General features: G+C 44.6%; 1 long non-coding RNA gene across 1 annotated transcript in view; it reads left to right on the forward strand.

Moving 5' to 3' along the window:
- Positions 1-24652, forward strand: part of LOC141572647 (uncharacterized) — a 42841-nt gene extending 18189 nt beyond the window's left edge. The window contains exons 2-3 of the long non-coding RNA XR_012497952.1: positions 10083-10127; positions 21745-24652. This is a non-coding gene — a long non-coding RNA (uncharacterized LOC141572647). The remainder of the gene's footprint in view (positions 1-10082; positions 10128-21744) is intronic.
- The last annotated feature ends 2671 nt before the right edge of the window (positions 24653-27323 follow it).

The following is a 27323-nucleotide window of genomic DNA, read 5'->3' on the forward strand; positions in this document are numbered from 1 at the left end:
AGAAGATCTGTTCAACCAAGTGTTAATAGCCAACTAAAGACATGAATCCCGGTCCTGGGATCATCCATTCCAACCTTTTCAGTGTACGAGACATAGACCTGCAGGTCCCAGGGTAAGGGGACTTATGTGAGGTACACAGCAAATTACATGCAGAGCCTGTGCAAACTCAGGAGAAGCACACCGGGGCCTCACAACACCACCCATCTATGGACCAGGCACCTCCTCAGGGGTCCTGAGACTTGCTCCAAAGGGAGGAGAGGACCCCAGTCTCCAGTCTCCAGGGCCAACGAGGACCTGGGGCTCTGATTATGAAGGGATCTGGGGAGGTAAGGAAGGGTAGAGAAGGGGGACAGGGCATGAAGGGTTTTCATTCAGTCCCTTTTCCATTGTCACTGTGACTTCAACACATGTTTCAGCCAAGGACGGAAAAGGCAGTGAGTCTGAGAACAGCGGGCATTTGATGCCTCTGGGAACAGGGCAGATAATGAGATGCAGGCATAGCCCAGGGTTCTGTGTGCAGTCCAGCCTGCCCCCCTTCCTGGCACTGAGGGCAGACTTAAAGGTCAGGAGGCCTCTTCCCCCAGACTGCAGTGCCTTCCTCACAGCTCCTCGGACATTGGCCCCTCTCATGTGGGGCTTTCCTGGTGGCCCCCTCCTTCTGTGCTGTTCCTCCCAGCTTCTGCCCACAGCAGCATCAATGCCTCCATTGTGGCAGCAGCCGCAGCATGGGGGCCCTGGTTCTTTCTCCCCTCTTCCTGGCTTCCTGCCATCCCCCGGGGAGAAGCTTGCACTGTGTGCTGAGAGCGGGGCTGCCTCTTCCTGAGTTCTGTATCCCTGGGCCCTGATTGCAGTTTCTGGTTCTTCCTTCCATCCTGGAAGGTGGCTGCCAGTGGGCTTCTTCCTTCTCCTGCCTTTTCTGAAAGGATGCTGTGAGTGAGGCAGAAAATCTATTTCTCCAACAGGTGGACACTTGGGGCCACCAGGATCTAACTGCTCCCCCTCCATAGAGGCTGCTTGCCTGTGTAGATCTTGGTTTTTTGCAGTATACACATTAGAGGATAGTCCCTGAAGGAGAGTGCTATGCTTGTGATCACAGCTTTTGGGGAGAGAGAGAGAGAGAGAGAGAGAGAGAGAGAGAGAGAGAGGAAAATAACTTTTTTCTCTATTATTTTTGTTCTCCAGATGGGCTACACCGATCCAGGTAAAATCTTACTGTGGAGTCATCTCATTTGAGCGGATAAGCCATTGACTTACAACTCTTCTCTTTTCTGGCCTTGATTTCCTTATCTTCTAACCGTGTCAGACCACTAATGCCTCTGTGGGATGAGGGATTCCAGGATACCTAGGAACAAATTCCGAATGAATGACGGACCATGCAGAGCATATTCAGTATAGGTCTCTCCACCCGGCACTCCCTGCCTTCCATCATAGTGCCGTTAAGTGTAAGCTTATGTGATAGGTGACAAAGCAGGATAAAACAAATTAAAAAAAGACAATTTCACAAAGAACTGGGCACTTGAACTGGTGAGGGCTGCCTCAAGCCCTGGCAGCCCTGTAAGTGCTCCCAGCCAGCCACCCAGACAGGCTAACCCAGTGCATGGCTCACCATGTTGGAAAGAGGGTTTGCTCTTTGTCCCTGCTCTGAGCTGCCACCAAACTCCTGGAGGCAGTGGGTGTGTGGAGGAGGGTTGGGGCCTCACTGGGGAGTTTGGAGCCCCAGGCTGCAGCGCACAGCCGAGCAAGGCTGTGTCCCCCAGAACCCCTCCCGTCAGGCATCAGGCATGAGGAGGAGCTCCTGGAGAGGCCTAGAGCAGGAGCCCGAGCTGGCCAAGTCCAGCTCTTGGTCCCCCTCCACACCCACAAGCTTGCTCCTCACTGCCTGGTGACTGTGCGTTGTCTTGTGAGCTGACAGCTCCCTGGGGAGTCAGCACCTTGATGAGGCATATGGATACTAGCACCCTAGAGAGCCGTGTGCTGCCCTCACTCCCTGTGAAGAGAGCCTAATGCACAAAGCCACACCCACACTGAGCCTCTCTGGTCTCAGGGTCCTACTGCAGCTGTGGGTAACCAGGAGCCTGTCCAGTCCTATGAACCTACTGAATACTACCTCATGTCAGTCTGTCCTCCCAAAGGAGTCCTTGAGAAGGCCTTGTGCTGCCGAGGAGGAATCTAGCAGAAGGCCCTGCCGCTCCTCGCTCCTCACTCTTATGATGTCCAGGGACAAGGTTGGTGACGGAGGCCCACGTACCCAACACCCACGTGCGGTGAGCAGTCACTGAGGAGCCACGGATGGCTGGGGGTCTTGGGCCCTCCCAGCCCTTGGCTCTGGAGGAAGTGTGATGCAGGGTGCAGGGTTAGGGTAACGGGGTTGAACGTGAAGTTGATAACTGTGTGCAGACACACAGAAGCAGGATGGTCTGCACCTTGAGCTGGACACCCCTGGCTTTGGCAAGTGCCATGCAGCAGAAGGTAAACTGCTTCACCTCTCAGGGGCTGTCCCCCACTGCAGACTCCTGTGAGGCGTGTTGGAAGGGGGGCAGAGAAGGCCTGCCAGCGCAAGCAGAATGCCAGAAGCATGGTGCGATCTCAGGATCTCTAGGAAGGCCGGGAGGCCACAAACACCTCCCCACCCCCAGGGCCACAGACACCTATAATTTCATTGTAGTAGCTGCTTTCTTTCAACTTAAGGTATCACCTCTTAAGGCAGATCCTGCTAAAGGCCATTCCCTGCTCCTTGCTTGTTAATTGAGCTATGATTTGCTTTTTTCCAGCATAGGGACCTCAGACCTCAATGTGCATGGGGGATGCTGGGCCCCTCCAATGCTCAAGGACTGACTGTAGACTAATAATAATGCAATTCCATTGTTTTTGTGGCTAGTGATTGACTGGTTTACTACAGGGCAGGAACAGAACCCTGGTCAGTGAGGTGTGAGGAGGAGTTTACTTGGAGTACTCTCAAATGGCAAGAATTCCATTTCTGCTCTTGCTGAATTTTGTATCTGCCTAGGATATCTAGGACTATAGTGGATGTTCTGTGATCACGTGGCAACAATTTTAAGGACTAAGGCAACAGGCTGGCAAAGCGGATATAACCTGACTTCTCCATGACACCTTTGAGCCAATCTTGCAGCCACTGTACCTCAGACTTCTTCTTATGTACGGTAATAAATGCCCACATTATTTAAGCCACTGTAGTTAGGTTTTGTGTTTGTGCTACTGAAAGCATCCACAGATACAGCCTCTTTTCAGGTATGTAACAGATAATCTTGGTGCTTGGCTTAGAATTCCTCAGATTTCTTATTATTGTTTCTCTCCATACGCCCCATCCCCACCCCACCTCTACCCTCACCGTAATGTGATTTCAGCACCCCCAGCCTGGGGCTCCTCCTTGGAGGACTCCTGGGCATTTGGAGCTGAGTTAACACCCTAGCTCCCGCTGACTCCTCAGCCTCCTGGAGCACATCCTTACTAATTCACCTGTGTATGGGATTGTTGTCTTGGGGGCTGCATCCAGGGAACCCTACAAAGATGAGGTGCAGCTCTCTGGGCAGGGTCAGCCCCCAGCCTCTACCGGTGCTGATCACCACAGCACAGGTGGGAGGCAGGGCCAGGCTCAGGGAAATGCCCTCCCCGGACTTCCCCTGATGTTGCGGTCCCTGGGTCCCTATCTGTCATGCCTGGTGCTCAAGGGTGCCTCCGTGGGGACGGGACGACTGACTTTCCCCCCTCTGGTTTGCATGTGTATCAGGCTGGGCCCAGCTCATTCTCCCTGCTCAGGATCGGCCCTTCTCCAGGCCCCTGTGACCCAGTCAAGCCCACTGTGTGGGGCTTCATGGCAGCATGGACGCCCTGTGCCCCGGTTAGGGAAGCTCTCCTCAGTTTAATAAAGGGTGTCTCATAGCCAAATCTTTCTTAGAGGTGTTCTCGTTGCCTAGACTTCCACCCTCCTCTCCAACCTACTCTCGTGTATTGACCCTTGGGACCTATAGATCCTTCAGGGGACACGGCACACGCTCCTTCCTGAGGGAAGTCTTCTGGGAGTCTCCTGAGCACTGATCCTTCACCACCTTGGGCTGAAACAACATTTGCATGTGGCCTTCATTTACTGCGTGGTTATACTGTGCCCCTCATTGCCGTGTGCTGTGGGTGTGTATTACTTCATTAGCCTGGGAGCTCCCTAGGGGTCTCTGAGCCTTTCAGTCACCCAGGATTTATGGAGAACTTACTGTGTGCCTGACCTGAACAAGCTGCCGCTGCCACGACGGATGGGATGAGGACCCTCACAGAGTGGGTGAACAGGCAGGGTTTCATCAACAGAAGGGGAAACAGGGAGGTGGGGCGAAGGGAGGCGGGTCGTTGGGGAGGCTAGCCTAGTGGGTGGGAGGAGCCAGGGCAGGGCTGTGGGGAGGACAGAGTGCTGGGACTGGAGAGTGTTGGGATTAGATCTGGGGCTTAGATTCCTTTTCAGGTGAATTGTGCTCGGTCTGTGGAGAGTAGTGGGTCTAGTCCAGGGCCACGCACACAGGATGTCTGATAACTTGTTGCTGAGTTCCTGAGGCCTCACTTTTGGGACTTAACCCCCACGTCACCCACAGACCCTGCCCCTCCTGTCGACCTCTACAAGCTCAAGTACCCCTGTGAGCTCAGGCCCCATTTCCCTGCTTGTATCAGCAGCATGCGGTCAGCCCTCACCACACTGAGTGTGCCTTTAGCTCTCCTTTGGGGGACCTGCAGGGGCAGGGCTGTGGTTCCTCAAGGACAGAGCCCTGCCTAGCGCTCTTGGTGCTGGAGAATGCTGGAGAGTGTTCTGGGCTCGCAGTCAGTATTCAGCATAGCTTTTCTGACTGATTGGCTGATGTCAGCCAACAAGATGCAAATGAAAGTACATACATAAATAAAAAACAAAACAAGAAACCCGAGAGTTGTCATGTCACGCCGTCTGAGGCCTTTCTTCTGGCTCCCACCTAGTTGCTCTGACATGTCGCTGCCCCACTGAGCGCACCCCATCCCTCACAGGCAGTGAATTCCACCTGCATCCACCAAGGAGCACAGCACTTCTTTCTTTTGATGACAAGGTCTCTGTGAGATGGTTTGTTCTTTATTTGTGGGGAACTAGAGGCTACCCTCATGACTGGGTCACCCCTGGATCTGGGCTCCAGTGCTGAGTCCTTGCCCCCTGGATCTCCCACCTTAGACGAGGCCCTTGGTGTATCCAGACAGCCACTCCAGGGCTGGGGACAGCCTCACCCTCCCTATTTCTGTATAGGGTTATCTCCTGGTGTGCAGAGACCTGGTGAAGGCACCACCATTGTCTCTCAAGTCCCTGCTGGGTGCCCACGACCCTTCATACACACAGGAACAGGTGGAATGCAAGGAGGTCCTATTCCCAAGAACCTTGGTGGCAGGAAGTCAGGCCCATCCCAGCGTCTGACATCTGTACAAGAAGGCACAGGCTGTTCAGCTGAGGCTGTGTGGTGGGATTAGACACTTCTTCTTCCCCATCTCCCACTCCTCTCGGGAGTGCTCAGCCAGTAAACACACTGTGCAGCCTCCGAGGGGCAAAGGACATGGCACTGGCTGCAAAGGCCAAAAGCTAGAGTCTGAGCAGCAGCTCTATCCCATCTCAGAGCAAACTTGGCCATGCATTGCCCCTGGGGGCCTCAGTTTACAAATACAAAAATGAGAAAGTTGAACAAGACACTTTCTGGTCTGGTTATCTATTGACATGTAATAAAACACCTCAAACTTTAGTAGCTTAAATCAACAACAACATTTACTTTGCTCACGAATCTGAAATTTGGGCCTGACTCAGTGAGTTCAGCTTATCTCAGCCCCACTTGGTGCCATCTGGGACAGCTCGGCAGTCCAGGGCTGCAGTTGTCAGGGGGCTTACTCCCTCACACCCACATGGGCTTTTCCATGTGGCTATCTCGCTTCCTACCATGTTTCCCTGAAAATAAGACCAGGTCTTATATTAATTTTTGCTCCAAAAGACGCATTAGGGTGTATTTTCAGGGGATGTCTTATTTTTTCATGTACAACAATCTACATTTATTCAAATATAGTCATGTCATCTTCTTCTGGAACATCATCATAACCTACTAAATGCGCCTGTCTGGCTGACGATCTTAACTGGGGCTTATTTTCAGGGTAAGTCTTATTTTCGGGGAAACATGGTAACAAGATGGTGGCTGGGTGCCAAGTGCCAGCATCCTGATAGAGAGGGAGAAGGAGACAGAGAGGGAGATAGACAGACAGAGAGAAGAAATAGGTAGAAGCTGTATCATCACCTTTTATGATCTTGCAAGTTACAAGTTACTTCTGTGTCTTCTATTTGTTAGGAGCAAGTCGTTATGTCTGGCCTATATTTAAAAGGCAGGAGAATTTACTCCACTCTTCGATAGCAGGAGTGTCAAAGAATTTGTGGATTTGTGCACGTTTCAATACTACCCCACTTTCCAAACCCCTTCCCCCTCTAAGGAGGTTATGGGTATCACTTGGTGTGTGACAGCACCCTGAGGGCCAGGCTTCCACCTGCTCATAGCCACACTCTGACAGTTCTGTTTCCTAAATTTCCCTCCCCCTCTCAACTGAATCTATACACTAGATTGAAGAGCAAATCGTTAACCATCTAGAGCATAGCCTAGTATCTCTTTTTTGGTAACACGAATATGAAACTAGTTCAGTGCATAAAGATCTGAATTGGGGAACATCTGAAAGGCCCATTTATGGAAATCTCCAGTTGGCAAAGTGCCAGCCAGCCCATGTCTCCCTTTTTTTTTGAAGACTCCCCAGAGTGTTTGTAGCCCAAAGTTAAGTCGCCTCCCCCAGTGTCCCCCTAGCTGGCTTCCTCAGCTCAGCCAGCAGTCACCTTTGGCTGAGAACTCATGCCTGGCCTGGGCGCTATGACTGGACTCCTCCACACTGTCCATATGTCTTTCTTCTCCTTTTTGTCAACTTCTCAATCAATAAGGTTTTCATTGCTTTCCAATGGTCTGAGCCTCTCAAGTTCCCCCTCAGGAAAAGGCATTTCTAATGATGGGTTTTCAGTCAACCACTGCACAGTCATGATGGATGCCACCTGGGGATGGGATCTGGTGTCCAGGGATTGGTGGCTGCCAACCATGCCTGGAGGGGTCAGTTAGAGGGCCTCATTCAGCCCAAGCTGCTTCAGTGGTAAGTGTTGCATTTTCTGGCTGTGTTTTTCATATGCTTTTCCTGTCCCATGGCCTCTAGATGGCAGTAGCAGAGAATTGGAAGCGGGAGGGTGGGTGGAGCAAGAGTGGGAGGTTGTTAGAACAAGGGAAACAGCAGGGTCACCCCTTAGTCTTCTTCTTACCAAGCTCTTGTCTGTTGCTGAAGAAGACACAGTTCTCTTCCCCTGACACTAGCGCTTTCATCCCTTGAGGTGGGAGAACTCTGGTGCCATGTTCAGCCATTTCTCCACGTTATCATGAACTCCCATACGGCAGGTACAGTACCCACAAGAAGACCCTGTAGACCCAGGGCCTGTGTCTGCTTTGTGAGGTGTAGTGCAGCAAGCATACCACACAATGCTGAGGGGCACCTGGGGACCCACCCCCATAGAACCAGGTGAACAAGTTGTGCAAAGCAGCTGCTAACCCCTGAGCAGGGCATTAGCCATTAGGGGATATGGATGCAGGTTTCAGCTTGTCATACAGGGTGACAGATGGGGTCTCTGGTCCTGCTCCCCACATAAGAACGCAGGACATGGTGAGGCCAAAAAGAAACACCCATGGAGACACAGATAGGGGAGTCATACCACTATATTCTCATTGGCGGCTGGGTTGGAAACACAGGAGGCAGGAGCCACACTATCCATAATCCACACTCCACACTTGCTAGCCCCCATTTGCTGTTAGCATAGCCACAGAAGTTATATTAGTGGCCAATGGCTCACTGGTTACAGCTGATGGCCAACTAGCCACAGCTGATGGCCATCCAATCACAGTTGATGGCCATTTACTACCTGAGCCAGCACCTTTCCACGTGAGGCCGAGAGCCTGGAAACCACTTCTGGCTCTGTCCCCATACAGCTCCACCCCTATCTAGATGTGTGACAACTGATGGGTCATTTCCCTTTTCTGGCCTTCAATTTCCCCATCTGCACAAGGACAATTTGGGACAAAGTTATTGCTAAACCACCGTCAGTCTGAATGTTGTATCATTCTAGTTGTGATGAAAGATTATGAATGCCCAATTAATGACAAAGTAGATTAGACCTTCTTTTGGCTGTGGCTCTGGGGTAGTTCCTGAAGAGAAGACAGAGGGCCAGAGTAGGCTCCACAGACATGTTGCAAGGTATCAGCAGCTGTTTGCTGATAGAAACTGGGTAAGAGCATCAGGCCAAACTGTGGGCCTGGGCCCAGGCGCAGATCTGCTGGTGGCTCTCTGCTGAGCTTCTGTCCAGTGCCCACCTCCCATAGAGCTCATTTCACTTGATCCCCAGTACGCTCCCTCTTTACCTGCTTACCTCCAACCCACTCTTCAAGACTCAGTTTACCCATCAGCTTCTCCATGAGGATTTCACTGCATTTTATATCTGTCACCTGCCCTCCTCTGTATTTCTTCTGGACTCTGCTTATCACTGTAGAGAGTTTTTATCTTTCACACACACACACAACGGCTATAGTGCTTTGTTTTTATAAAATCAGTGATAATCAGTGTCATGCAGGGTGACAGGTGGGGTCTCTGGTCCCACTCCCCACACAAGAACGCAGGATATGGTGAGGTCAAAAAGGAACACCCACGGAGCCACAGATAGGGGAGTCATACCACTATATTCTCACTGGCGGCTGGGTTGGAAACACAGGAGGCAGGTGTCACACGACCTGCAACCTGCCGTCCGCTTGTCTCTGCCAACCCACCTCACTTGTTAACTGCAATCCGCGTCTCTGCATTCTGCAATCCACACTCCACCACTCCACCACCCTTTGCTAGCTTAGCCACGGCAGCTATATCAGTGGCTAATGGCTAACTGGTAACAGCCGATGACCAACTAGTCACAGCTGATGACCATTTACTACCCGAGCCAGCACCTTTCCACATAAGGCCAAGAGCCTGGAAACTGCTCTCTGGGGCTCTGTCCCCACAATCAGCCTAGCTTCATTTCTGCTAGTGCCTGCATAAAAATCCATCGTGTTGACAATTGGTTTTTTTCCCATTCACCCCCAAATTCTAAGAAGGCTTAGGGGGGTCTTACTTCCAACAGGGTTCCTGGGTGACTCCCACTCCTCAGCTGCACCAGCCACCTTTGATTCGGTCCTTGTCCGAGTCCACATGGTCGCTGCTGGCCTCCCTGTGGACAGACACATTGAGGCTTCCAGCCCAGGCTTGAGTGGGGAGCTCTTTGCTGAGGCTGAGAGCCCTGGGGCCCCGGGGCCAGTCTTCCTGACACTACTGCACCCACAGTCCTCCCGCCTCGCTGGGGTGCTCCAAGTGGTTTAGCACAGGTGCCTGCCGCTTACACAGTCCCATCTGATGTGCCCTTTCCAGTGCGGGGAATCTCTTTCTCCCTTTCTTGCCCTTGTGCATCCTTTTTCCCATCTACTCACCTTCTCTCCTCCTCCTCTGTGATGATCCACGCACTACTTTTAATGAGCCACAAATTCATGTCTTATTATATCGTTTACCTTATTAGATTGAAGACTTGAAGATCTATGGTTATACATATGTTTTCCCAATTAGCAACAAGCTTCAGGAGGGTGTGAGCTCTGTCATATTAATCTTTTTTTTATTTTATTTTAAAATATTTATTTATTTTATTTTTTTATTTATTTTTATTTTATTAAATTTATCGGGGTGACAATTGTTAGTAAAATTACATAGATTTCAGGTGTACAATTCTGTATTACATCATCTATAAATCCCAGTGGGGAAAATACCAGATACATGTGAGAACTCAAGACATTTTTATTGAATTAAATTAAATTGAATATCCCAGTTGTCCAGGTTTGTCCAAGATGAGTCTGAATCAGGATTAGATTCTCTCTTTTTGGGGGTGGATCTGGTTATGTGAATGTAGAAAAATCAACAAGAATTTCTGTTTCATTGCATTCTAGAAACATGATCTGGAATCCTTGAGAATTGGCAGAACTCACAGTCAGGTGAGTGATAACATCTTAAGTTGTCAGTAGCTGGGATGGGAGGTAAAGGATTCAGGTTTCAGCCCTTGAAGAAAGGGAGGCCTGGAAAGCCAGAAACATTTGGGTCATAGCCAGATGGGAGTTGGAATATAGTTAGAGACAGAGCAGAAACCCAGTCTCAGAGGTTGGACATATGTATTTGGTAGGGACTGGGAGCGAGGCAATGGCTGGGTGTTTTACTGAGGAGGGCATACGATGCTAAGGCTTAGGGTAGCATGCTGTCACTTGGCAGGGATGGCACTCTAGTACCTGCTCTGCACAGGTTTCACTGGCTTGGGACACAGTAGGCTCAGCCTGATCTAATTCTCAGTTATGGAAATTATGAAGCTTGATGGGTTCATCTCCAAATGGAGAGCTATCCCACGCCTGCATGGTAGAAGGTAGATTAAAGATGGTTCCTGGGGGAAAATCTCTGAAGTTAAGTGGCTGGAAAGTACTTGGTTGGGGATTAAGGCTTTAGAGCCACAGAACACAGAAGGCATAGTATCAGCCTGAAGTTTGAAGCTTTGGTTTCATTAGCTGGCCAGCTCTCGTAGAATTTCTGATTTTGTCTCTGTCTGAGATTGACAGGATATATGGACTACAAAATGTACACCAAGCCAATGTGATGGAGTCCACTGATGCACTGAATAGAATGGTGTGGAATATCCACCAAGAACGACAGTGGCCCTTCAGCCAAGTTAATGTTTCACCTTTCTTTCTAAGCGTAATTAGTGCAGAGGGTCAGCTGTTTCTGAAGGTTGCTCCTGCCTCACTACAGTAAAACTTGTCATTAGCAGAGGGCTGTGCAGGGGCCCATTTTCCTGTGTGCTGTGGCATATGTGCACACATGCTGTTTGTCTAAAACCTGAATCAAGTTATTTTGACATAAGTGAAAGTGAAGGGGAATATTCTTGAGTTTAGGTTTGGAAACTGAGCTGTTGAGAGACTTCCCACTTTCCTTTTGTCAACAAACATTTGTAAACAATCAATCTTGTTTCCAATTAAGTTTTTATGGAATTTAAGTAGATTATTTTAGTGATCCATAGTGAAATGATTATGTTTAAAGACTCTTTGCTTCAGGCCTTAAGCTGGTGTAGAATTTTTGAGTTAACAAATTGGTGAAGCCTTGACAAAAGACGAGGTGCTTAGCTGAAATGTACAGATTATGGAGATGGATGGTGATTGCTCCACTTTTGATTTCATTTTCAGGACAAGTAGCTTGTTTGGCTGGAATTAGAAGTCTCTTTTTAGACAGACTCTGAAGAGTTTGTGAGAAAATTTACAGTTGAAAGAATTAACAGAGTATTTATTTATTAATTCATTTTTTCTGTTTCTATTTGCCTACAGTATTAATTTGTTTTTGTTTAAAAAAATTAACCTTTTCTTTGGAAACAATAATAGAATCACATGAAGTTGTAAGGAATAATACATGGTGCATGCTTTATTGAGTTTTCTACAATGGAAAAACAAGTTGTAATGCATCCATACCATGGAGCTATAATACCCAACTTATTTGACCATTTGCCCGTTAATGGATACCTGGGTTGTTTCTAGTTTTTAACTTATGAATAAAGCCGCTATAAATATTTGTGAATAAGTTTTGATATCAACATAAGTCCTCATTACTTCAGGTTTCAGACCTTAATTAATTAATTCAGCTCTAGGTTTCATGCCACTTATTACTGGGTCATATTGTACTAATTGCACATTTAGTTTTTTTAAAGAAATGGCCAAATTATTCTCTAGAGTAGCTATACCATTGTACATTCCTACCAGCAATATATGAGTGATCCAGTTTCTCTGTATACATGCCAGCATTTGGTGTTGTTACTATTATTTATTTTAGCCATTCTAATAGGTATATAGTGATATCTCATTGTGGTTTTATTTTTTAGTTAAAATATTATTTTTCAATTACTATTGACATACAATATTATATTAGTTTCAGGCATACAAAACAGCATAGTGACTAGACATTTCTATGTCTCACAAAGTGATAACCCCAATAAATCTATTACCCATCTGATAATACATACATAGTTATTACAATATTATCAGCTATATTCCCTATGCTGTACTTTATATCCCTGTGACTTATTTTTCATTTACAGTTGACATTTAATATTTTTTATATCAGTTTCAGGTGTATAGCATAGAAATTTATATAATTCATGAAGTGATCTCCTGATAAGTCTAGTACCCACCTGACACTATATATAATTTTTATGATATTATTGACTGTATTCCCTATATTGTACTTTACAACCCCATTAATTTTTTGTAACTACCAATTTGTACTTCTTAATCCCTTCACCTTATCACCTATGTTCATTACAGTGTTATTTACAATGGCCAAGATATAGAAGCAACCAAATTGCCCATCAATACACAATTGGATAAAGAAGATGTGCTACATATATACAATGGAATATTACTCTGCCAATAAAAAAGAATGAAATATTACCATTGGCAACAACATGTATGGACCTAGAGGATATCATTCTAAGTGAAATAAGTCAGACTGAGAAAGACAAAGACTATATGATCTCATTGTGGCTTTAATTTGCATTTCCCTAAAAGCTAATGTTGAATATCATGGCTTACTTGCCATTTGTATTTCTGTTTTGTTAAAATGCCTCTGTGTCTTTTGTGCATTTCCTAATTTGATTATAATTTATTTTTGCTGTTGAGTTTTGAGGCTTCTTTATAAATTCTAGATATTAGTTCATTGTTTGATATATGGTTTACTAACATTTTCTCACACATCATAGTTTGTCTTAGCATTCTCTTAACAAAAGTTTATAATTTTGATTAAGTATTCCCTCCTCTTATACTTTCTGAAAAAGATGTGTAGATTAGTGTTACTTCTTTAAACATCTGGTAAAATTCTCCAGTGAAATTACTTGGGCCCCAAAATTTCTTTTTGGGGATTTTAAAATTACAAATTCAAATTCATCAATAGTTATGGGCTATTCAAACTATTTATACCGGGTAAGATGTGGTAATTTGTCTTTCTCAAGGAATTGGTCCATTTAATCTAAGTTTTCAAATTTACGTGTGTTGAGTTGTTCATAGTATTCCCTTTTAATCCTTTTGATGTCCCCTGTTACATTTCTGATACTGGTAACTTATGTCATCTGTCTTTTTAATTTGTTCATCTTGCTAGAGGCTTGTCAATTTCATCATCTTTCCAAAGCTCTTCATTTCATTGAGTTTCCAATTGATTGTCTGTTTTCAATTTCACTTATTTTTGTTCTTATCTTTATTATTTCCAGAAACTTGCTTTGGATTTATTTTGTTCTTTTTTTTCCAGGCTCTTGAGGGATGGGGACTTTTCCTCTTTTCAAATGTATGCATTTATTGCTATATGTTTCCCTGTTGGTATAGCTGTGTCACATAAGGTGTGATGTTATATTTTCATTATTATTTAGTTGAATGTATTTTTAATTTCCATTGAGTCATTGTCTTTGACGCATACATTATTTAGAAGTATGCTGTTTTGTTTCCAAGTATTTGGAGATTTTTCTGTTATCCTTTTGTTATTGATTTCTAGTTTGATTTTGTTGTGGTCAGAGAATACATTGTGATTTCAATTCGTTTAAGTGTGTTGAGGCTAGTTTTATAGACTAAGATAGTGTCTATATTGTCATATCTTCTGTGGGCACTGGAAAAGAATGTGTTCTCTGCTAATGAGTGTTCTATAAATGTTGGCTAGTTGGTTCATGGTATCCTTGCCCATTTTCTTCCTAGTTATTTTATCGATGGTTGAAAGGGGTGTTGAACTTTTCAATTATAATTGTTGATTTGTCTTTTTCTCCCTTCAGTTTTGCTTTGCATATTTTGAAGCTCTTTTGTTTTGGAGAACACATTTTGTATTACTATGTCTCCTTAGTAGATTGACTCTTTTATCATTAAATAATGCCTCTCTCTGTCTTTGGGAATTATTTTTGCTCTCATATTTACCTCATCCAATATTAATATAGAGTTACTCCTGCTTACTCTAATTAATGGTTGCATGGTATATCTTTTTCTATACCTTTACTTTCAATCTGCCTATATTGTTATACTTGAAATGAATTTTTTATAGACAACATCTATTTGGGTCATATTTTTAAATGTACTCTGTCAGTCTCTGTCTTTTAATTGGTGTATTTAGTCCATTTACAGAATTTACTTAATTCTATTCCAAATTAAAGAGTTGTGAAAGCTCATTTGATTGGCAAAAATTAAATCATCCAGGATCCTATCCGGTAGGGAGTTTAGGAAAGCTGCTTTTAACTTTACAAACTCTGTTTTCAAGGCAGACACATGAGAAGTTACAACAGAAGTTGAGCGAGGCGTCTGCTCATTTCTCAGAGACCCCTGGACTTCCCCAGTTCCTGGAATTGCTATTCTCATTCTCAGGTGCTAGTCACAGCCTACCTTCTGGGAATGAGAGGAGTGTGGTGAATTCAAGATGAGCCTCCTTATTTAAACGTGGCTTTCTTTCCAGTGGTCTTCTTATGTGAACTTTGCTACTGTTTAAAACATTGAAGCTATTCTGTTAAGTATCCCCTGACCTGGGTTGGTGGGTTGATATGTTAGCCTTCTTCAAGTTCTCAATTTGCTACTTCTCTGAGGTAAAGGAAAAGAAGCATGGGAAGCATCCATCAGATCACATTTACTACTTCAAATATTCTGCAGGGGTTTGGCTTCATCATGCTAATGACAGGTTTAAATGGAATTGATGCACACGGACCTGAAGGGCCAATCATCTCTCTTTCTGGAGGACAGCAGTGTAAGTATGCATCTGTAGAGGCATCATTTGTCTTGAAAGCTGGGAAGACCTGGACGAGGTACCTAAATAGATAGGTGGGACAGCCAGGAAAACCACAGGAAAGCTGGAGAATCAGCTAGTGGAGTCCAAAGTTATATAAAGTGGCCAGGGTGAAGCTGGAGAAACAGAGTTAGAATTTAGTTACCAATGTGAGAAAATGTCAAAGGTAGAGCCCACACATCCATCCCAGTAAAGCCAATGGGACCTAAATACAGACATGAGGTAACAGTGTGTGTGCCTGAACAGGGCAGTTTGGTTCAAGGCTTTTATTCCAGTTCAGAGGCCCAGAGGTCACACATGTAAACCTGGGGGAAGCAGAAGGGTGTAGAAAAGATAAGGGAGAAGCTCAAGGGCTCTGGGCTTCGGGTGGAGGCAAGTGAGAAAGAGGAGAGAGATGGTGTGTGCAGAAAGCACTCTTAGCCCTGTCCTGTCCTGGAATGTCCTCTCACTTGGAGTGAGGTCACCTCTGTGCTCTGCTGTGTAGGTCCCAGTGTCCTCTGCACTAGGACCCAGGCTGGTTCCTCATGCACCAATTATCATTGTCCCCTTGTTCTCCCATCTCCATGATTTCTCATCGTGGCCATGTGTCAAAATGGACTCACTTTTTAAAGATCAATTTCAATACTCCCTTCTACAAGATACTTATGTTCCTCCCAGGTTCTCAGAGAATGTTCTTTGAACCTTTACTAGAGTTCTTGTTTATTTCTTATTTAACGTGATGTAATAACAGAACATATTATTATGAGGGCAATAGAAGACTCAGGAACAGGGAATGACCTGGAAATGAGAAAACTGAAAGGGAATTAGAAAACAAATTTAACAAAAAAATGTACTTCTACATAAATGAAGCAATTACGTTACTGAAGGATGCAACAAGACCTGAATAAATGGAGAGACCAATTATGTCCTTGAATGAGAAGACTTAATATTGACGATACCAATTTTCCTCAAATTAGTGGATGCTTCTTTGTCTCAATGGTAACCAGTTCTTCTCTTGTTTTCTCCCTCCACATCATGATTTGTTTTAAAATTTACTCAAGTACTATATGTTTTTTGGCCATTGATACCTTTTGCTATGAATCTCATATTTATTTGTATTGGTTGTACTTACGTTTTTTATTCTAGAGGAGCTTTAAAATCTGCTTGTCAAGTTTCATAAAACATCCTGTGAAAATCTTGATGAGTGTATCGAATCTACTAATTGATTTGGTAGAATTAATAATTTTTTGGTATGAAGAGTTGTCACCCAGAAACATGGTCTGTCTTTCATTGATCCAGTCTTTTATGTTCTTCAATAATGTATGATTGTTTTATTTATATATGCCATGTACATTTCTGATTAGTCATTTTTAGAAATCTAATTGGCTTGTGAATTTTTTTAAATTAAAGTTTATTGGGGTGACAATTGTTAGTAAAGTTACATAGATTTCAGGTGTACAATTCTGTATTACATCATCTATAAATCCCATTGTGTGTTCACCACCCAGAGTCAGTTCTCCTTCCATCAACATATTTGATCCACTTTACCCTTGGACACAGACAATAGTTTAGTGAATTTTTTAAAAGAGAGTTCTTTCTATTATTTTTAAAAAAGGTATTGATTTCCACATGGTCTTCTTCTTATCAATCACCCACTTCACAGAATTGTATTTTAGTTTTAATATTTAGTTATTTTTATTGGTATTCTAGTTCCATGATCATTTAAATCTGCAAATATAGATAAAGTTTTCTCTCTGTTTTTTTTTTTTTAAAAATTACAGCATTATTTTTCTTGACTGATCGCATTAACTAAAACCTCTGTGGAATGCAATGTAGTGGCAGTGATTACAGCCTTGTCTCATTTCTGATTTTGTTATATCTTCTAACACCTAGAAAATGAACCAATATTCAATAATTTTAATTCTATTTCCATCTTAGTTGCTACCCGTTGCCTATTTTCAATCCATTTATAAAACAAAGGGCTTGAATTCTTTGAGATCTTATTTCCCTTCCAGTTCATATATTATTTTAACATGGGATTTAATGGCTGGACATGAAAAAAAAAAATCAGCTTCTGAAACCAAAAATGAGAATGCAATGAAGTCTCATTGATTATAATAAAATGGAGTCTATTTGATAACTAGATTCTCATTTCCCTAACAAAATTTAAGAAGTCAAGGGAACCTGCCAGTTGGAGATGCTAAATCCCCAAGAGAGGTTTTTACCCTTCTTGAAGTCTCATATACCAGAGAAACTGAATGATTGGAAAAACATTTTTTTTTCTTTCTAAAAATTCAGTGTGCTAAATCAGCCAATAATGATTAACAATTAATCACCACAAACAACCATACCCCATCTACCTCCCTTGATTTTTCTTTTGTCAAGACTCTGATAATAACGGACAAAGTGGAAAGAAAAATTGGAGAGTATTTGATGGTTGTGCTAACAAAACATGGGATAGTGTGGGATGCAGTGCTAGTTTAGCCTTCAGTCCACGCAAAATTCTTCAGACAAATTGTCTGAACAAGGATCCTAAAGAGTGTCAAAGAAAATGGAGTAGATCAGAGAGTTATGGGGCCTCCATCCACTCAAGAGAAGGCTACGGGGCCTTTTGGAAGACAGTGATGGATTCAAGCCATGTGAAAAAAACATATATCACGTACCTTGACCTCATCCCTATCTTTGGAGGATGTATGTAATTTATAGAGTGTTTAAATTAGACAAATGGTCCAATCGATTTAGAATAAGGGACAGGAAACACATGTTTCTTTTGCATTAAACTGAACTTAACCAGAGTAGAAATGCTTATGATCTCCTGAGTGATAGAGCGTGGTCTCCCTCCAAGTGTTCCTAATTACAGGGATCGCGCATTCCCACAAAGGCGATCCATTATGCAGTGTGCTGTCTCCATAAAGACCAGGAACACGCTAAGCAGCTCAAGCTAAGTGGTAATTTATATCATTGTTTATAGGAAGACAGAACAAGAGTGAGCAGGAGAGTGAGAGTGAGAGCAGGAGAATGAGAAAGACCCTGAAGAAAGGACATTTTAGTGGAGATAGAAAGGGATGTAAACAAACCATGTCAAAAGACTGAAGATGACATCAGTCTTTTAGCAGAGGAATTGAGCTGTGAGGTGAAGAAAGAGAGGAACTGTGGAGGGTTAAGTTCACTTTTCTTTATATTTCTTACTTACACCTGGGTAGGTGACCAGAGTGAATGCTCAGGAAGCCAAAGGTGTAGGCCTCTGTTTAGTGTCTTTTCCTGGGAAGCGGATAAAGTCACTAAAAAATAATATGCTAAGGGCTACTTCGTTGAGAATCAAGTGACCAAATTCCAAATCATAGACATGCTCCCTGATTTATTGAGGATTTCATTCCAAGGTTTAGTTTACTGTTCATTTGCATATACCATTGACCTGTGAATGGGATGGCTTTTTCTTTCTTTCTTTTTCTTTTTGGCTTGAATAACTGAAATTACATATGGTATACATTATGCATAAAATTACCCTTAAAATTTTTTTATTAGTTTCAGGTGTACATACACATGTACAATAGACATTTATACCCTTCACAAAGTGCTAACTTCCCTTCCCCAATCTACTATCCCCTCTGAACTCGTGTATAGCTGTTACAATTCCATTGACTCTATTCCCTATGCCATATAGAAAAATAAATCCAAAATGGATTAAAGACCCGAAACCATAAAACTCCTAGAAGAAAATATAGGAAGTAAATCTGCAGACATTACCCTCAGTAATATTACTGATATATCCCGTAAGGCAAGGGAAGCAAAAGAAAAAATAAACACAGTGGGATTACATCAAACTAAAAAGTTTTTTCACAGCAAAGGAAACCATCAATAAAACAAAAAGGCATCCTACTAAATGGGAGAAGATTTTGTCAATGATACATCTGATAAGGGGTTAATATCCAAAATTTATAAAAAACTCATACAACTCAACATCAAAAACAAACAACCCAATTAATAAATGGGCAGAGGACTTGAAGAGACATTTCTCTAAAGAGGCCAACAGACATGAAAAGATGCTCAACGTCACTAATCATTAGAAAAATGCAAATAAAAACCACAATGAGATATTACCTCACACCAGTAAGAATGGCTATCATCAATAAATCAATAAACGACAAGTGTTGGCGAGGATGTGGAGCAAAGGGAACCCTCGTGCACTGTTGGTGAGATTGCAGATTGGTGCAGCCACTATGGAAAACTGTTAGGAGGTAGCTCAAAAAACTGAAAATGGAACTACCTTATGATCCAGCAATTCCATTCCTGGGTATCTATCCAGATAAATCCAAAACACTAATTCAAAAAAATATATGCACCCCTATGTTTATTGGGAGGGCTTCTTCTTAAATGCAGTTCACTGTGGTGGCCCCCTGTGGATTTGTGCCCTCATCCTGTGTTTGGCACTGCCTTGGCCCCTGCCTCTGCTTCTGTCAGCAAAGCAGCTGTAGCAGCCTATCTTACCATGTTGAAGATACTCATCTGATGGACATTGTGAATTGGCTTTTCGCAAATTGACTTTCAGTGAATTGGTCCATAGCCTTTCTGTAGGTTAATCAGGGTCCCCTTACATCCAGGCTATCAGTGTGCCATATTCCTGTATGCTCTTTACCACCCACCTGAGCCCAGCTGGGAGTCGCTGGGGAGGTGGCAGAATCACATCCAAAATGTCACTGCTCCTCCTCCCCCAGCACCCTCCAGTGTGCATCAATTACCAGCAAGCTCTAGACCTGGAAAGCAGTCCCCAAAATGCAGATGCAAAGGCAACATGTCCTATTTTCTTCACAAAGTCCACATTTCTTAGCATGCACATGAGGCCCTACATAGCCTGGCATCAGTCTCCTTTTTCATCTCATCATTACGGTCCTCAGACTGCATTGCTTCTGGAGCAAATCATTCTCTCTGATGTCATTGCCTGTGTCTGAAATGCCCCTGTATTTCTTCACTGTTTGCCAGGGCCTCTTTGCCTGCCTAGAGCAGTTTAAATGCCATCTGTGTCCTTCCCAAACACCTCCAGGCAGACCGGTTTCGTGTTCCAGTCTCTGTCTTTTCATAGCTCCTCAGAGATTCTTCTATTACAGGGCCTGACACCCCCGCGCAGTGAACCTCCCAATGGAATGTGAGTTCCATGAAGCAGGAGGGTGTGTCTTACTTTCCTTGGTGTCTCTATGGCCCAGCACCGGGCCTGGGCTGAGTCACTGCTCCATGTGGAGGGTTTGTTCTCAGTGGACAGACAACCAAAGTGATGGGCCTGAGAGAATAGGACCCCATGCCAAGGGTGGTACCTGGGCACACTGAGCTTTCATGGGCTGAACAAGAAGAATGCCAGGGGAATTTGAGGGAAGATGGGAAAGGGGTACAGGGTCTCCTTAAGGTACGAGTCTTTTCTGTCCTGGTACATGCAGAGCAGGGAATGAATGTTCGAAAGCTCAGAATTCTCTGTCTGTACCATCTAATCATTTACACTCCAGGACTAGCTAACAAGATAGTAAACCTCTTAGTGAATTCAAACAAGGGTCTCCAATTTATTTCTAGCTAGCAGATTATTTAGTGATTCATATCACGTGCTCTATGCCAGCACTGCCCAATCAAACTTTCTGCAATGACAGAGTGTTCTATGCTCACCCTACCCAATATGGCAGCCTCTTTCCACACTGAGCACTTGAAACGTAACTAGTGCAACTGAGATACTGACCTTCTCATTTTTCAAAAAACTTCATTAATTTTTGGCTACTGTGTGGGACAGTACAGTGATACACAAACCACACGGACTCAAAACCAATACCTCTGCTAAGTATACACTGGCTATTTGCCCTTATTTCCTCACTTATTAAATAAAGATAATAGTATACTTACTCCTTATTTTTTGCAATGATAAAGTTAGTTATTAATGTGTTAGTTATCTATTGCTGCATAAAAAATCACCCCAAATTTAGTGGCTTAAAATACAATTATTTGTTGTCTTCCTGGTTTCTGTTGGTCAGAGATTTGGGCAAGGCTTGGCTGTGCAGTTCTTCTGGTGTGTCTTGTGCAGTTGCAGTCACGTCAGCCTGGGCTGCAATAGTCCTATGGCTCGACTGAGGGAATCCTCTTTCAGTGACTCATTCACATGCCTGGCAGGTTGCTCATGGGCCTCCCAGCATAGCATCTGCTTCCTCCAGAGTGCACAACCCAAAAAACCAGGGGAAGCAGGAATGCCTTTAAAGTATAGCCTCAGAAGCCACACACTGTCTTACAACCGGAGGGCCATCTTGGAGGCAGCCACTGCACTCTGAAGTGTCTGGAGGGTGGTTGGCACACAGTGAATGCAGTGATTAGTGGTTCTTATCTGATGCTGCCCAAGTGCAACAGAGCCTTGTGGCTCCCAGCTGACATTCACAAGTGCTGGAACCCTGTGCTAGGGCGGAGCAGGGGGACTGGGGCTGCACACACCCCTCTGAAGTGCCCACAGCCTGGCACTGACTCCCACTGTCTCCTTCCCAGGGCAGCACCGGAAGACACCTTCATGGGAACTTTTGGTGAGGGTCAATCAAAAATGGCCAGGGCAGTCCCACCCAATCTAGGATCTGACATAACTTTGAGAATGCAGCATAGGAAAGGAACTTAGAATCAGAAGCTTTGGCACAAACTCCCAGTTCTTACACTAAGGGATTAGGAAAAATAAAACAAAAACATTTTCAGTTTATGTGCCCAAGAGGGAATGCTATTCTTGTCCAAATGATGATTGTTTGGATTAATCCACTCGACTGGTTTGCACGGGGGCTCCCTGTGTTCCAGGCACTGTGAAAGCTGTGGGAAGGCCCAGTCTTCACGCATGGAACTGACTGCAGCACTGATGTGTATGAAATACATGCCTGGCTGGGAACCCCGGCTGTGCTGATGCATGGTCTGAAGATCCAGTGGAGGAAGAGGCCAGCTCATCAGAAATGCAGAGAGACAGCCACTGTGACCAAAGACAGCCAGGACGCAAGTGTCAATGCAAGCACGCATGTGAAAGGGGTTTGTAAACTGCTCTCATTTATGAACTGATCCTTTGTTGCTCCCAAGGCTCCCTTTTTACTTTTTTCTGCCCTCCATTCTTAATAATATTTCCAAACGAGTAGTACCAACCACAGTCCTGGGGACGGTGTGATGGCCTGATATTTGGGGTTTCTCTTGATCCTCACATGTCTGGAGATTTCCTCCTTCTGGCAGGTCCATAGCTCAACCATCAGGACCGGCCTCTGGATGGAGGGCATGTCCCCTTTGCAGAACACAGTAAGAACATGGGTTGCAATTCATTGTTAAATGACTCTTGTCTTGCCACCTGTTCCCCTAGTACAAATGTCTTAGGAGACAATGACATAGGTGTCTGACAAAGCTACTTGGCCATCACTCTACATCCATATATCACCTTGACCCTTGCCTTCACAGCCTCTCTCCCTCAGCAGACAGCCGGGAGCCTGGACAGACGCCGTGCTGCCTCTTCTCCTGAGCCATCGCTCTCCCTAGACAGGCCTGTCTGGCCCCACTGGCTCTGTGTGCACATTAATAACAGACAGGCATTGGCCTCCCTGTGGCCTCCTCTGAGGGCCTCTTAGGATCTCTGTATGGGTCCTCTGCCCTTTCCCCATTTTCCAGGATCCAGCCAGCTATGAGCAAACACTCTCCTTCTCTGCAAAAGAACCCCCGGCTTCCTGTGGTTTTAGCACAGTGAGAAATGGCGATTTGGGATATTTTACAGGGCTGATTATCCTTTGTCCTTCATGGCCACCTCTCCCAAGCGCTGCAATGTGAGGAGGCCCGTCAGCTACCCGGTGTGGCTGTCCATCCATGGGAAACTCCCTTGTCTATGGAAGCTGGCGCGGGTCTTGGCAGCTTGTTTATTTATCTGGCTGGACTCCCACTCTTAGTAGTCAGCTCATAGAGGAAGAGGCTTTTGCAGGTCACTGTGGAGACAGTGAGCAGAGAGAGCACAAATATTCACTGAGGTCTGAGTTTCCCTTCATGTTGTCTGTAGCGCTGTTGAGCAGGTGGGGTTCAGGGTCACAGCCAGGAAGCATAGACTCACAGCCCCGGAGGCCTCAACATCAGGGCACCCAGCCCTCTCTTCCAGGGACGAAAGTACTTTGTTAATCTGATTGTGGAACCCAAGCTCTGGCTTCCATCCATCCTCTCAATCTGACTCCCCCACCTCCCAGGACAATATCTGCGTGTATTTCCAGATATTTGAATGTTAACATTCACCCATCTGGTTGAGATATTTTTATATACATGTAAGATGGACTGCAGTTGCAAAGGAACACTATCTGTTTCCTGTTGTATAATCGGAATGTTCAGCAAGACTTACCATCAAATAATTGCTCATTTAATAATAATCTCATTTGCTGAATGAGATAAGAAATGGAAGTTTCTCATAGATGAAGTGACTTGCCGAGGCTGATGGAAATTCATTTGACCACTACAAATGAAGATTCTACTAACTTTGTGAAAGAGTCATTTGATCAGCAACAAAGAGATCAGCACCTGGGCCAGGCAGCAGGGGACAGAGCCTGAGCTCTGGTGGGGGATGGCATCGTGCTCCTCTGCTACCCATGACGGGAGGGTCCCCCAATTCTGAGCTGAAAGACTAATCAGAACAGGGCTTCCTCTGGTTTCCTACTTGCCTCGTCTTGCTCTTGTGCTGAAGGGCCACTTTCCCAGGGAGCCATGCCCTGTCAGGCACACAGGCCTACGGAAGACTCAGGCAGATGCTGTTGGTCTTGCAAAGCACAGATCATGGAGGGAACTTCCACATGGACCCCGTGGCCTCTGCCCCTGCACACGCGTGGGAAGACACGGCTCTTCCTGAAAAGGTAGCCTGCTGGTTTCACCTGTGTGACATCACCTTAGCTCAGGCCTTCTCCTCTCCCACTCAGGCTTTAGGTATCAAATAAAGGGGTGCACATGATGGCCTTTACCATTCTTTTTGCATCTGACATTCTATCATGTATGAAATAGTTTTCAACTTGCTACACAGCAGTTATGTCAACATTTATATTTATGTTTTTGCTGCCTTTGAGAGGGGATGGGTCCTATGAGCTATCTTTCTTTCTTTTTTTGTTTTAATTCATAGAAAAGAAAACCTCTGGATATTCCAATAGAGGAAGTTGTTTTTTGTTTGCTTGTTTGTTTGTTTGTTTGTTTTCCCTCTTCCCTAATGACCAGAGTTTGGCCAGTCTCCCTTTCCTCTGAAGACCTGGTCTTCTGGAGATGCAGGCCTGGCCCCTTGTCCATTCCTGCCTCCCTCCTGCCTCTTCCTCTCAGGGAAGGAGGCCAGATGTTCTCCTTGAACTCAGCACTCAGGACAGGGACTTCTTCCAGGAGGGGCAAGCACGGGGGTTTGTGCAGGTGGGAATGACCAAGTCCCCTGTCAGCCAAAAACTGAGGCGCTAGGGACAGAAGAGCAGAGTGTCGCTGTGGCCTCCCAACGGCCGAAATGTGCGAAGTCCTGCAGTGATAAAGCACAGATAGGTCCTAGCGACTGCAAGAGAAAGTAGAACGTGCCATTTCTTTTTACTTTTTAATGTGGGTTACTTGAATGTGGTCACTGGGACGCATTAGAAATCACTTTCTCTGATCCACTGGTCAGAGAATTCCTTCCTGAAGAGAGACCTGCAAAGGAGGGAGTGAAAGAGAAACAGCCAGGGAGCCTTACCTCTCTAGAAATGAGAGAAGCAGCAGGCAGGCCTCTGTAACTGCTTCCATACCCTTGTCTTAATCTTGTGTGTGTGGGAAATTTTGTATAAATAAATATCTGATTTGATGTAATTTGAGAGTCTTTGTCTTTCAAAAGGGGAATTTAACCCACTAACAGTCATTAGAAGCAGTGACATACTTGATGTTATTTATGCAATCTAATTTTATGACTTCCATTTAATAGACTATCTCAAAGGAGAAGCAGCATAGTAGTAAGGATGTGGGCTCTGGATTTAAATTCTGGCTCTCAAAGCTACTAGAAGAACCACCATAAGCAAGCTACTGGTTCTTTCTGCATCTAAAGTTTCTCTTCTTTAAGACTCATAACCCAGAATTGATAAAAAATGTGGTTGAATATTTATAAAGTATTTAAAATAGTACTTGGCACAAAGCAAATCCTCTACTTGTTTTACTCTCAAGTTTGCAATATTTCTTAATTTTTGGCTGGTTATTTTTGCCCTCTCAGATCGGTTTGATTTAAAAGTCCTACCTTTTACTAAGGCTGCCCATTTTAATTAACATATATTTGCTTTATACTATGTTGTAAATTTTCCTGTTAATTAAAGAGTAATTAATCTCAAGACACTGAGATGTATGGTTTAAAGATGCTTTGAATACTACTGAAAACAACAACAAAACCTAAAAGAAAAAGGAGAGAAAACGAGCAATTTAAGTGAAACAGCAAACTGCCACAACTTCAAACCAGAAATGAGGTAAAACATCTGCAAATGTCATGCCGTTCAGCCAATAGAAAATGAGCTTACCTTCAGCGCCTGGGACCACAGGCCATGCACAAAACCTTCCAATGGTTATTACCACCTAGAAATTGCCTTTAACCTTAGAATAGCCATGGTCTAATCCACGGATGGCTTAACTATGGAACCACTTGGCCACAGCCAACACGACTTACCTTCACAGACACTTCGAAATCTGTGGAATCCTGCGTGAGATTACCTCACGTTCCCTGCTGCCGATGCATTAGCTAGTAAAATGCTTGTGCTCTACTTTATTGACTTCCTTTATGTGATGAAAGAAAATCCAACACATTGCCTTTGTTTTGACAGTTCACTGTGGCAGAAATAACCTCAGTGAGATGGTTTGCATGAGATCAATTCCTGCTCTTTGTCTTGGCAGGAAACATTTTCCTGGTGCAGCCTTCCTAGGTGGAGCTCCTTCTTGCAGACTGCGGCTTCTAGAGCAGAGATGTTATTGTCTTCCCCTGAAGTCAACTGATGCCCCTCTGGGAGATTGGATACAAAAGTTTCGGCATTTCTTTCAGAGGCGGTCAGGTCTTTTGTGAGGTCAATCTCCTTACCTGCCTTTCTTCTAGAAGTGGCCAGGCCAGAGTGATGCTGTTGTCTTAGCTACTGGGGATGTAGGTGCTCCCCACCAAGGCCCCTCCTCCAGGCCTGCAGACCTGCTGGCTCCCACTTGGCTTCCAAGTGCCCACACATCCAGGGCGGCTCCTTAACTCCAGAGTCTTCACATCCCCTCCCATCCTCTCTGGGACAGACTGGCTTCCCATTACCTCAGCTCCACATTCCAATGCTTTGGGGTCTTCTCCACTCAGTTTCACTAGGAATAAATGAGGCCTTGTCCCGTGAGCTGGGCCAGGCTAAGGCTCTGCCTTCTTGTGTGTTCTCCCATCTTAGGCAATATGCCTGCACTTACATGGGTCCAATGCCTTTGGGAGGCCAAGAGTATATATAGGAGTTACATTTGGGTTAACTGTAAAGACAAAATTAAAAGTTATTAACATAAAATATTTTTTACACAGAAGCTAATTGTGTGAGTATCAGACAGTGAATGTTTTGGAGTTTGGGTGTCTTGTAGCTTCAGTGGGAACCGACATCATCACACTTTGCTAAAAAGGCAACCTTGGCCTGTACTAATGGAGAATGGGGTGTGGATAAGAGGAGGAGACAGTTCTTCTGTCCTTTGTGCTGGCTATTTTGCCTGGAGCTTCATATTTCAACTGTTGCATAATAGAAAGAACCTTGAAAATGAATATTGGAAAGAGTAATTAACATCTTGAGGGAAGTAGAAAATATGTTGTGTGGAGAGGAGTGAAAGAACTGTCTAATCAAAAAGAGCTGTCTAATCTGAAAAAAAAAAAAAGCGATGGCTTCGGGGTAAAAGGTTGTTGTCTCCAGATGTTTTAAAGAAATACAACGTGGTAGAGAAAATAAACTGATTCTGTGTAGTCACCATAGGGTAGAACTTTGATCTGTAGGTGGAAATAATCAGGGATGGATTTAATTTCATTCTATTTTTAACAACCCCAAGGGAAGCTCTTGTGGGAAAGTGGTTGCCATGTCACTCCAAACTGGCTCTTTTTCTCCAGGAACTCGGGTGTGTATGCTGCAGGCTTCTTGCCTCTGAGCATAGGTGATTCTACATTCGAGGAGCCAGAGGTGACAGCATCCCCCTTACGGCTCCTGAGGTTCGGAAAGCAAGCAGCAGGACCACATGGAGGGCGCCGGCCTGACACAGCGGCAGGGATGTTTGTTCAGCTTTAAGTCTTGAGCTGATGAACCAGGCCTGGGCTTTCACCTGCAGCCCCTCCTGCACTCCTAACAGCTGAAGGGAAGGCTCCAAACTCCAACTCAGTCCATCTGTACCAAGATCAAGGTGGAGGG

This window comes from Rhinolophus sinicus, linkage group LG07, assembly GCF_036562045.2.
Source record: "Rhinolophus sinicus isolate RSC01 linkage group LG07, ASM3656204v1, whole genome shotgun sequence".
In the NCBI taxonomy this organism is placed as follows: domain Eukaryota; kingdom Metazoa; phylum Chordata; class Mammalia; order Chiroptera; family Rhinolophidae; genus Rhinolophus; species Rhinolophus sinicus.